Below are 12,942 nucleotides of genomic sequence, written 5' to 3'. Positions count from 1 at the left end.
AAAAAAACCAGAGAAACAAGTGGTAAGAAGCAAATTCCCTGCTACCCCGCAGCGTGTGAAGGTGTCTTCCTGAGAGTTAATGTCCAGGGCAAGAGTCATTAAAATGGTATGAAGTCATTCGTGATGCAGGCTAATAGAAAATTAAACCTTCTCTATCAGGCCTAGGTTATAAGCAACTAACCTTGTTTTTCAAGCCTGCCAGCATTTAACTCCCTGTAAAACTGTGTTATTCTGGTCTATATAGGATTTCCATTTGTTGAGTGCAAGCAGTTGACTAGCATGTCTCTGCACCTTCCTGAACAGCTACTACATCTCTGGGAATGCTTTGCAGGCCTGCCAGATTCAGGAAAATTCAGCAGCTGGAAGGGAAAAATATGGGACATATACCACCCGTGGTATTTAAACCCCTGGCAAGCTGTGATAATAACTCTAAGTTTAGTGAATTAAGGATCAGATCATTTACCTCAAAAATACAGTTACTATTGCTCATGTCTGTTCAGCTGCCTATCTCCTCCACAAATTTCACCCATAAGCTGTTAAAACTGAAACACATCAGAGCTTGAATGTTTAAACTTTATCTTGAAACAGTGATTTGATTGTTATGGGGTTGTTTTCCTGAATAACAAATACGAGTACAGTGCAGGTAGCAAGCCCTCGTGGCGCATGCCCAGGTACGAGTAAGGGGTTCTCTTTGGCTTTGGTGCATCTTCTAACTTGTAGAACATACGCCCTACCTTGTGAAATGTCAGGGATTTGCCACTTTTATAGATTAAGCACCTTGGAATAAATTTAGACACCAAAGACCTAACTGTGGAAGGTGGGAAGTTTGTGCTGGCGAAGTCCCCAAGAGGCTGAAGTGGACAATGCTGTCCTTTAACACAGAGGAGGGGATGAGCAGATTCTTTTAGGGAACTCTGGCAGAGTAATGGTTGCAATTGAAGGTTTTTATTCTCAGCAGAATAAAGATAACATTCTATATTATGACTCTCATAGCAGAAGACTTATTGCAATCAATAAGTTGCAGAATACAAAATTTCTAATACAGCTTAACTTAAAATTTTTCATCACCTAGATCCTAATTTAACTTGCAGTCCAATCACCTGGACCCTCTGCAGATCATTTCCTGAAAAGCTGTGGAGAAAAGACATACAAACTCCCAGCCAGAGCTGTCATGTATTTCTCCATTCCCTTCTACCCCAAAACCACATGTGCCCAGTTTCCACAGTCTATCTGCAGTCCATCCTCTGCAGCCCATTTGAGAACCTACTCACATCCTAAAATTCCTTCTGGAATTCCTTCTGGAACCAGCAAGAATTGTTGTGGATAGGTGTAAACATCCTTCTGAGCCCTTTTAGCTTTCATTTTCCTTCCAGTGATCTGGTTTTGTAGCATGGGTAAGAAACCTGCTTTTGTTTGTGCGTGCCAGTATGTGAAAAGTTGTGCCTGTTTGCAGCCTGTAGCAAGCCATGTTGCTAGGATCTGCTGCGAGCCTGCACCCCCCAGTTTAGCTATAGTGTCTGCAGTTTCCTTTTTCTTAGCCAGCTTCCCTCAGCAGCTCTGATGGAAACTGGAAGCAAAGGTTTAGCTCTTAAGAGGAGTCAGAGGGCAAGAGCCTGCATAGGAGAACAGAAGGAGGCAGTTTGGGCCCACTGTGAAGCAGGACAGGTTTTGGAAATGCAATTACACTTCCAAATTTAGGAATAGAGAAGCCTACCCAGACAATGAGGTAGAAACCGAGATAGGTTAAGAACCAGTTCAAGCAAACCGCTAATATTGAACTAAAGTGTCTTTGAAAAAAAACAAAAAAACTTTACTGAAATTATTAGCCAAGAAGTAAGTTTTTTATATTAGGTCTTTGTCAAAGTGGCAAGAGCATTAGGGTGCTGAGAAACACCCAATAGGTGAGCAGCATATTAGGGAGAAGTATTGCCCTTTCTAAAATGCTCTTAAATGTCTTTGCACCTGCAGTTCTGGCCTTCAGCCTGGCTGGGAGTCCAGTACCAACATTCCAATGCTCTTTTAGTCTTTAATCACTCCTCTAAAACTTCATTATTACAAATGTGACACTCAGGTAGATTGTCCTGCTGTCCTCAGGAAAACAGGTTTAACCTCAAGCTTGATTGTTACACCCTGTGGTTACTGAAACCAGTATGACTTTGTTCTGCAGTCAATTATAGACAGGGAGAAAAAGTTTGTTCCTTTTACTACCTCTCATCTGTGACAATGCCTTTTGATTCCTTTTCTCTTTATTTCTATCTTTGTTCTGATTCATAATCCCTAAAATGGAGAGAGTCCTGACCTACAAAGTATTACTGTTATACAAATAACCTAAAATGGGCCTGCAAAGTGGGCAGAGCAGAACAGGCCATTGCAGCTGAGGAAAAGTAAAAGCAGCAGAACAAAAATTTACTGTTACAGACCAGGTGAGAAACTCCATGGCTTGCAATGAATAGACCTAAAACAGACACCAGAAAATCACTCTGAAGTTGTCCTTTTCAATTCTGACGGGAGCCAGAGAAACTGTGGGCTGCAATTCCCAGTCTTCTCATTTCTGTCCTTCAGCCATCCAATTCCAACACTGGGCACAGCACACAACACTGGCAAGACTCTGGTCTAGAAACCCATCAGACTCAAGCCTGCTAGAGGTGTTTGAAATCTGCCTAGTTCTGTGATGAATTGGTTTTGATTGGCCTGGAGCACCTGAAGAAGGAAGGCTGGAAGGTGCAGAGGATTCTGGGTGAAGGTGATATCTCAGCAACTGGAGCCAGATCATGCACACAACTCTTTCATCCAAACCCCAAAATTCAGTTATATTTGCCTGTGGCTTTTGTGAATATGCAGTTTCCATTAACAGTATCTGTATCACTCTATTACTTTTGTGGATAAGGCCTAAAAAGCACCAGAAAGAAACCACCGTTCTATCTTTACTGGGTGTAAAGATAGAACATATATTGGCAGCTTTCCTTTCTTTCAAATTCTCCAGTCACTTGTGCTATTCCTATTCTTAAATTCTATTCATCAACAAATAAATTTGAGAAAGAAATTACATAAAAGTACTTTGAAAGATTTAAAAAACCATAGAGGGGCAATGTGGATTATAAACTAGATATGAGAAATTATGTGTGATATTTTTTGTGTCAACAAGCTGGAAGTGAGAGGAGAAGATGGTCCATTAGCTCATGTTTTAAGAAGACACAAACTGTGGGTTGTATTTTCAGCTTAGTTTTCTGGAAGCTGGATTCAGTGGGTTAGTTTTTCGTGCACAATCTCCAAATTCGCATGAGTTTTATTTTCATTTATTTCTTATTACTAAACAAAGTGAGCTATGCATAAATAATGAAAGAAACCAAGTTTTCTGGAAAACCTCCAAATAAGATTAACTTGTCATTAAATAAACCAAATGTTTAGGATTTTTTACCAGTGCTCCATCAGAGGACAGCTTGGATGGAAGGACCACACATCAGCTGCCATACAAACACACTGTTCACATTTAACAATCTGAAGTTCTTCACACTTCCAGAACGAATTCTTGGTTTAACCTGTTGTAGTTCCTCTGCAGTGTTGACTGACACTGGACACTTCACAAGAAGGTGTGATCTGAAATAGGTAGAACACTTAAATAATATACCAGAGGAAGGGAACCTGTGGCAAGGCCTGTACAGTTAGATTAGTGTCTGTGAATACAGTAAAGCTGCCTACATGCATAGAGTTAAGTACCCTGCAAAGGTTAAGTATATACAAGTTAAAGTGAAATTCTATATCCACTAAAATTCAAGGGAACTTTGTTATGGACTGCAATAAAGTGAGTTTTTCCCATAGACCAGACGGAAAAATAATTTAAGGGTATTAAAGGAGAAAAAATAGTATGATTCAGGGTCTTTAGAGGGAAAAAACTGAGCAAATTTCTGTCCTGAGACAGAGTGGAGTAGAGCTCCACAAGCAACAGTAAATGGCTCAAAAAGCTGCTGTTGAAGAGAAAGAAAAGATGCTGGTGCTGACCATATTTTGTCCCAGTCAGTACTAGTTCATGATGTCCAGCTTTGCAGCTGTTCACTTGGAAAACAGCAGCCACAGTACCAGTAGGTGCCTAAGACTTCAGGTAATGACCTTCTTTGGACTCACAAAACAAGCAGCAGAAAAAAGTGGCTATATTGTCTTGCTTACTGGGTGCTCTTAGCCTGCATATACTCTTCCTGCATTCTAATTTAATTGTGGTCTGTTGATCACCAGCTCTTAAATTTTTTTTCAATTTTTACTATTGAAAAAATTGCTATGTCTCATTTTATATCACAAGTGAATTGATTATCTACTAATTCTTATTATTATTCTAATTATTATTCTTGTTGTTGTAAAACAGAATAATGATTCTCTAATCAGGGTTCCAATAGGTTTTACATTAATTTAGGGTTTCTTCTGTGGAGTCAGGCCCAGAACATAGGCATGGACAATTATCTGAATTAGTGAATCATGTAACTAAACCTAGAACCTGTTGGTCTAACTTCACTTTTCAGAGCATGTGCATGTTACTTCTGGAACACTGATGTATTTGGTATCAGGTCCAATAATACAAATATTTGCACCAAAATACTAACCACTAGTCGATCAAAAGGCCTATCTACAGCCAGTAAATTATATTATGAAGAAACTTGCATATTAACTAACAGTTGCGTAACTAAATGTTGAGGCCTTGGCTTGACCTTGACCTTGTATTTTTCTGTAAACTAAGCAGGTTCTTCAAGCTGTGCTGCCCGATTGGCGGAATATTTAAAGCAATATCTGCATGCAGGGAACAGGGAATCTCCTGACTTCCCTCCTGAGGACCATAAGGGGTGGTCATTCTCAAGAACATGGCTTGCTTTGTTCTGTGGCATTGCCGCTCTGGTGCTTGAGTGTCACAGACACACCATTAGCTGAAGTTCCCTGGAGCATGGGGCAATGCCTAATTTTCTTGAAAGGAAACTATGATAAATTACTTGAACAAGACAGAAATATTCAGAAACTTGGGGGGAAAGTACAGTATGGGCTAAACTCCTTGCAGACTCAGGTACTTTGGTGTGGAAAACAGTGAGAAAACATTTAATTCTGACTAAGAGTGACTGGGGAGTGCTAGTTCCGCCAATTGGGATAAAAAATTGGCATGTGTTCCCTGGAGATACAGTGATGTAGAACAGACAGGGGAGAAAGTCTTAGACTTCATCAAAATTCAGAAGAAAAGTTAAAATACAGATCAAAGAATTTGTTGTTTATGACTACCAACCAAAATGACATACAAAGCAGGTAGCACATGTGTGTACTTTACTTAAACCAACATGAGACTTCTCCTAATTACATTGACAGATGTTGTGAATGTCATTCTGATTTATATATATATATATATATTTATATATACTTGCAATGCTGCCATGCCTGGGATGTTTAAGAGACATGAGTGTAAGGGCAACTTAGCATTTACTCACGCTAGTGACTGCACAGATGTGTTAATTGCTGTTCAAAGCAATGGTTCAAGAGACAAGCTTTTCAATTCAAGTCAATTAACTGAATGCAGTATGCTTAATTTAAATTCATGAGAATTTGTTTAATTAAAAATGCACACTACAGTTTTTCTATTATGGGCCATGCATTCAATTATTCTCAGCAATTTAGTGAGAACCTGCAACATTACCTTAGTCAACACTTCATGAATTTAAGTCAAACTCAAATTTGGCTATCAAGCAGAGTTTAAGGTTAAATTTAATTTGTCTGTGGTGCAAGACCAGAGGATCAATTGTTGCTAGTTTACCGGTTCTGGAAAAGAAGGAGTAGAAGATAGCAGTTTGATTTAAATCAGTTCTGTCAGTTTATTTTCAAATGTCTGGATTCTGATGATTTTTTCACCACAATGTAAGTAAATAAATTCAATCAAGGAAAATTCATTCTAGGTACAAAGCCACTCAGATTCACACTGCCTATGATGCTGAAAGTTTTGATGATCTGGGCACACTATGTTACAAATGTGATTGTATTAGAAAACAAATATCCCTTAAATTTCTGCATCCAGACCTCGACACAGCAGGGTTCTTGAAAGTAATCATAAAAGGAGCAGAATTTGGGTCAGACAGGAAGACAAATATTTGTGTTTGGGGAACATATAAAGGGGAAAATAATCAGTTAATATACCCAACCATATCCAGGGAAAAAGTTACATTGCCGCAGCTCAGGGATCCCTTAATCATGTATAATAAGCTATAACATTTCCTTTAGAGTATTTCAGGACAAATACCAAGAAAATGTGAAGTTGTGGAAGTGACGGGTATGGAAGTAATTGCAATTTTTTGGTTAGCATCATAGGCTTAAAACTAAAAAATCACCAAAACTTTAACCAAAATGACTTCTAAATTCCTCACTATGAAAAGACTTGGTCAAAATCTTCTTGCCTCAAAATTCTCTTTTTTTTCCATTTTTTTCAAAGCATTGCAGTGTGGTGTCTCTCACAAATTGTATCATCATTTACTCTTCCTCTTTCTGTCTGCAGGGTATAGCTGAAAAAGGTCATGACACTGTTCACCAACAACACATCTCCCATTTGTTTGGAAGAGACTAAGCTTCAGTCCATTATCCTTCACCCAATAGCTCCTTATTTTTCCTGATATTTCTCATAGCACTGGCCAAAGAACAGGCAGTAAAAGGTTAAAGTTAGAAGGAAAAGTTAAAGGTCCCTTTTAAATTGGTGAACAGAGCTTCTTTCTTAAAGATGTGTGTGTATGTGTGTGTGTGTGTGTCTGTGTGTGTGTGTTCACAGAACACTTTGTATTTCACCACTTTCTAAGGCCTGTGATTCAGCAATTCCAGCATGTCATGAAAAAGAAATTGTGCATTAAAAAAAAATTATAAATTAAAAAGGGTTCCAAATTACAGACTCCTTCCTAGATTTAGCAGATTGATTAGTTCAGTTATGCTGTATCTTACACTGATTAATGAAAATCCAGCTCTTGCCTGGAGAGGTAGTTACCCCACCTGATACCCATCAGATACTCCATGTAAAATGTCAGACATGATTTTATTGCATGGGCATTGTCATCCCAACCTAATTTGGGTTCAATGGAATTTCGTTCTTGGACCAAAATTCCACAATCAGTTTTTTTTGTTCTTAGGTTATAACACAGAATAAACATACAGTGTCTGCTTCCTTCAATCTATTGCCTTGTTTTTAATGACACTTTTTTAAACTTTTTTTTTTTTAAGTCCAGGGAAACTGTGGTTAGTTCTTCTTAAACGTAGAACTTCCCCTTCTTGAACAGCTGCAGCTGAAGTATTCAAACCATGAGCAGATGGAGGACTGGGCAGCTGCACGTTACAATCCAGAGTGTACTCACCTCTACAGATGGCAACGGCTGCTCACTGTTAGGAAGTTAGTAATGCATTTTAAGTGGCTTCTGGTGGAAGCTTTCTTGGTTTGTTTCTGCCACTGTTAAAAAAGAGCTTTGTTCATGATTGTCCTCTTGGTGTTTCCTTTTTAGCCCACAGGTGTGGTTTTCCATTCTGTAGGGCTGTTCTAGAAGCAAATCTAGAGGTCTATGATGAGTGCTCACAGTTTGTTGATTACCACTATAAAAAACTTACTCAGCTGAGGGGAAATTCTGCCTTAAAAAAAACCAGCCCAAATATATTTATAAGAGTTCTTGGGGCAGAAATGCAAAGGAAGAGACTCAGAACTGTGGAATAATATTTGACAAGCAGTAAGAAAGATTCAAGTTAAATGATCTGTGTTGATGATGTTCAATTTCCTCCTTTGGCCCCACTCAGTCATTCATACAAAGCATGTCTGACTAATGTTATGTACTTGTGAATACTCTATGATCACAGAGTTACAGAGTTTTCATCATTTGCAAAAATGTGTACTCAGAGAACTAGTGAAGAGTTCCAGAATTTTAAAGTTATTCTGAGTGTTATTTTTATGAACAACTAATATGAAAGAGTTTTGGAAACGAAGCCCTTAAAACACAAAAAACAAAAAAAAAATTTACTTTCTCTCAAATGAAAAACATATTTCTGTTCAAACTACTAAATCTTAAAAACATATTTTCAAATGTGTTTCCAGCCTTTCTTGGGGAAATGCATCTTGGGTCAGAGACTGCACATGAGAATCAAGAACAAGGGTAGAGTAGTCAGCATCAGGCTTGTCATGAGAAATAATTTTTAATCTCCTCCAAGATGATTAATCTCCTCCAAGACTGCAGACTTTTCAGTGTGGCTGTGGACACCATGAAGTAGTGCTTTCCTTCTGGTTTTGTGAATGCCTGGCTTTAATCATAATTGGTATTTTAAAAAAACAAAAGCAGAACCATAGAGATACAAGCTGGCAATTAAGAATGGAAGTTCTTTGCTGAGGATTTTCCTGGGTTGTCTAAAGGCTCCTTCTTGATTCCTACTCTGCCACTGAAGTGCAGAGCCAGCACACCTGGAGCAGCAGAGAGCTGCCAGAGGCAATGGCCATGGCTGTCACCAGCCTCTCCTTGAAGGATTGTGCAGAGCAGGACAAGCTCTTAAGCTAGGAGGGTTTGCATGGCCAGGTTTTGGTAGTGGGGGAGATACAGGGGTGATTTCTGTGAGAAGATGCTGGTAGCTTCCTCCACATTTGGCAGAGCCAGTGCCAGCTGGCTCCAGGATCCATGCTTAAGGCTGCTTAAGGCTCAACCCATCAACAGTGTGATAAATTCTGCAATAACATATTTAAGAGTAAGAAAAATAAAAGTTACTGTGCAGATGTAATTGCAGCCAGAGAAGAGAGGGATGAGGGCATATGAGATGAACTCTGCAGACACCCAGGGCAGGGGAGAAGGAGGGGCAGGGCTGAGATTCCTCCGAGGCCCACGGTGAAGGCTGTGGTGAAACCCCCGTGCCCCTGCAGCCCCTGGAGGAGCCCAGGCCAGAGCAGGGGATGCCTGAGAGAGGGCTGCCAACTGTGGGAAAACTGTGCCAGAGCAGACCCCTGGCAGGGAGCTGTAGACCTGTGGAGAGAGGATTCCATGCTGGAGCATGGTTTTCTGGTAGGACTTGTGACCCCATGAGGGACCTAATCTGGAGCAGGCTGTGCCTGAAGGACTGCACCCTGTGGAAGGGTGACCCATGTGGCAGAGAACTGCTGCCTGTGGGATGGACTCCTGCTGGACAAGTTCATGGACAGCTGTTTCCTGTGGAAGGAACCTCAGTTTGGTATCTCACCAATGTATATAAACACCTGCAGGGAGGGTGCAAGGATCTTTCCTGTGGCACCTAGTGACAGCACCATGGAGAGTGGGCACAGACAGAATCACAGGAGATTGCACCTGTGCTCCCGACACACACATGTGTCCTTTTTCTTGGCCTAGAAGAAATTAAGTGCTCATCTGCATTTGGTCATGTTTTATCTAAGGCCAAAAAGACATCCTTCAAAGCAAATTCCTTGCTCCTGGGGAAAAAAGAAATTAAAAAAATATTTTAAAAAAATTTAAAAGGAATTTAAAAGGCAAGGAAATTAAAGAAAGAGAGAAAGAAGAAAAAAAATCAACCAAGCAGCAAAGTGCAATATTTAATTATAGGTTATGGAGGTCTTCAGTAGGTTACTCTTCTTGAATCTATCCAGACTATCATCTGACACAAGGTTAATCACTGTGTGTGAAAGACTTGGTTGATCAGCTTAGTTCATAATTGATATTATTTCACCCAGTGCTTGCACTCAGGGATAACTGGCATTCTCATTTCCTGACACAGTAACAAGGTGGTGGACTAAAAATCACTGCAGATAAATTGAGAAAGTCCCTTCAGGTCAATGCTGTGACATTGTCAGCTGTATGGAGGGACATGTAACGCTGTGCCTTTTGCTTTTGCGTCATCTTTCAATATGTATCCTGACTGTCTTGTTCCCCTTTTCTTTTTCACTACATATCATGAAATATTATATTATCACAATAAAGTGTTTGGTTTCAAACACTAAATTAAGCAGAGAATACATACTGTTGTATGTTTTCTAAATAAATGCTTTCTGTAATTGTTCAGATTCTGATGCTGGATTGTGTAGTAAAGGCATATCATACTCTGTTGCCCTGTAAATTTCTAACGGTGACGTTCAGAATTTGTACTCCCACACAGCAGCAATTTAAAGATAGACTGTATAAATTAAAATATCATTCTGTGTGTTTAACAACCATATTAAACATCTTCAGGATAACCAAGAGAAATAGCATATTAAGTCACAGATTTATAAGGAACATTAAAACTTCAAACCAATTGCAATAGTAAAATTACAATTTATTTCATTTAGATTCCAAATTAAAAATGAGTTGCAATCCATGTATTTTTTAATGTCAGCTTTAAAGTAATAACAGTATAGTTATTATTTTTATGAGAGACAAGTTCTTTTTAGGACTGCTCAGAAGTTCTGACTAATACTTTTAAAAGTTGCAAAATTGTACTTAAAAACACCAACCAAATAATAAAAAAACCAACCAAATGTCAATTTTTATTTGCGATATTGCACATCTGAAAAAAAAAAGAAATAAAGAATATCCTAATAGTTTTCTTTTTAAAGAAATTAACTGAACTCAGATTTTCCATCTGATTTTTCTCCTTGCAGGTAGCAACCATATAAGATAATACATGATATAAGCATATTTTTACCAAAGCACATCAAAGCTCATACAGACTGATTTATCACAGATGCATCCCTCACATTCCTCATTTAATCTGCATTTAAATATATGGCTGTGAGAAAAGCATTGGGGGGTTTGTCCTGCAGTGCTTTTCATTATAGTGACACCCATGATGCAGCTTGATTCAGCATCAGCTAAACTGAAAGCTGGAGCTTTTAATGAAGCCTTTAGCGAAATGGCCTCCAGCAAAACAATCCGAGGTGTCTGCCCCTCCAGCTGCCTGAGAACGGCAGGTGCTCAGCTGCAAATTCACACTGTTCACACATTTGCTTAGCTCAAATTCACACTATGTACAGTGGAAGTCAACCTGAAAGGTGGAGTGGTATCTCTGTGCCCAGCTAATGAATGGCTCATTATTCTTATCTCAGAGTGGCTTGAAGGATTTTACTAGAAGAGTAAAAGTACCTTGAATTCGAAGGTAACCGTGGTGGTTCTCAGTACTTCACGGTATTTATGAGCCAAGTGACTGCCTTATCCAGAAAGGGTCACCTTGGTGCATTTCTGCAGCTCTGGCTCATTGAACTCCAATCTGTTCCACCATGTATTTGGTTTTGAAAAGACCTGAAGGCTTCAGACAGTGTTTACCACAGCAGTTAACCTCTTGCCTGGAGTGAACTTCTGGCTTTCTCCACTCCTTAAATTTGGTGGTGTGTGTTTCTGCCTCCGAGTTATAATTCACAAGTCCAAGTTTCAACAAGGTCTGACTTTATGCAAGTTTTGATTTCTTCAAAACCTTGCCTTCATGTTTCTTGCCTGTAGAATGATGACCAAGGCGTGCTTGTACCCACAAGGACATTGTGTGCCTGCTCATGACAGAATGTTCATGCCCTGAAAACTGCTTTACTTCATATCTGGACTGAACCTTCATAACGTGTCCACCAGGGCACGGTGGGAGGCACCTCCAATTAAACATTCATCTGGCAGGGTGAGAGGATGTGTTTGCTGGTAGCAGATGACTCTTTTGTATCTATGGAATTACGGCAACCTCTCTTACTGCTTTTGTTTCTGATCACGTAAGTGCCAAATTATTCAGCCTGGGAAGGACATCAGGAGATCTCTATTCCCTTCTTCTGCTGAAAGAAGGGTCAACATCTGAGGTCAGACAGGTTTGCAAAGGGCTTTTTCCAGTCAAGGCTTGAAACTCTGCAAAGACATATACTCAGCCTTTGCATAAGCTCTGCCACTGACTGTCCTCATTGGGAACCTTTTTTCTTTAATCCAGTCTGAACCCCACACTTCAACTCATGTCCTCATGTCTTTGATCCTCTTCCCATATATCACTAAGTGTACAGGAACTTCTTATTTGATTGTTTACTCAGCCCTAAGACATCATTTTACATTTTACAGTGGGCAAATGAAACCAGCAGTGTTGGAATCATAATTCCAGTGTAGCAGCAGCAGGGGTACTCACACTTCTATCAACTGAAAAATGAAAAAAATATTTTGTCAAGCAAGATTACAGCATGCCATAAATTTTATCACTCAGTTAATTCTAACTCATGTTATCTGCAAGCTGTGTGATTTGTAGACATTTTTAGTCAACTTGAGGACTTTCAGTTATTTGTGTTGTTCTAAGACTGTGGAGCTCAACAACAAAACCATCACACTGCAGAGGAGTCAGACTCTGGTTTTAATGTCAGAAGAGAGAACTGATCTTTCTGGACCTTGTCGAGATGAAATATAAAAACTCAAACTGTGCTAAATGAACAACAGCAAATAGCTTTGGTTACCTCTAAAAAGGAGGAATAGAAAGACGATTTTCAGAGCTGTTTATACAAGGCTGAATATGTTTTTGGAAAAGCTCAGTGTTGTTACTCCAGAGAGTAAGTAGCTATAAGTGGGACATACATTATGAAGTTACCTACCTAGGCTTTTACAGTTTAGTAGTAACACTAACAATATTTTATCTACATACTCCTGAAAAAAATGTCCTTAACTTCCTACTTTGTCTAACCATGCTGCAGTGTGTCTGAGCAGGACAGCTGAGTCTCAGTTCTTTCTGCATATCCAGTTTTGAGATGTGGGCCAAAGCAGCAAGCCTTAGCCAGGCCATTTCCTTGGTAAGGAGCCCAGGAAAACACTCACACCTCACCAGCAGTGCTATGGCAACAGAAGGGCTTCACATATTCAGCCATCTTCTTGCAAAACTTCTTACAGGGATACAAGTTGTACTCCTGAGGAACCTGATTTAGGGTATGCTGACAAAAATGCTGTCTGTGCTAACATCAGATACTTTCCACACAGCTCACTCTAATCTAATAAAAAGTAATCTCTA

The sequence above is a fragment of the Poecile atricapillus genome, chromosome Z (assembly GCF_030490865.1).
Source record: "Poecile atricapillus isolate bPoeAtr1 chromosome Z, bPoeAtr1.hap1, whole genome shotgun sequence".
NCBI classification, from domain to species: domain Eukaryota; kingdom Metazoa; phylum Chordata; class Aves; order Passeriformes; family Paridae; genus Poecile; species Poecile atricapillus.
The sequence above is the reverse complement of the archived record's forward strand: the minus strand, read 5'-3'. Positions refer to the sequence as shown.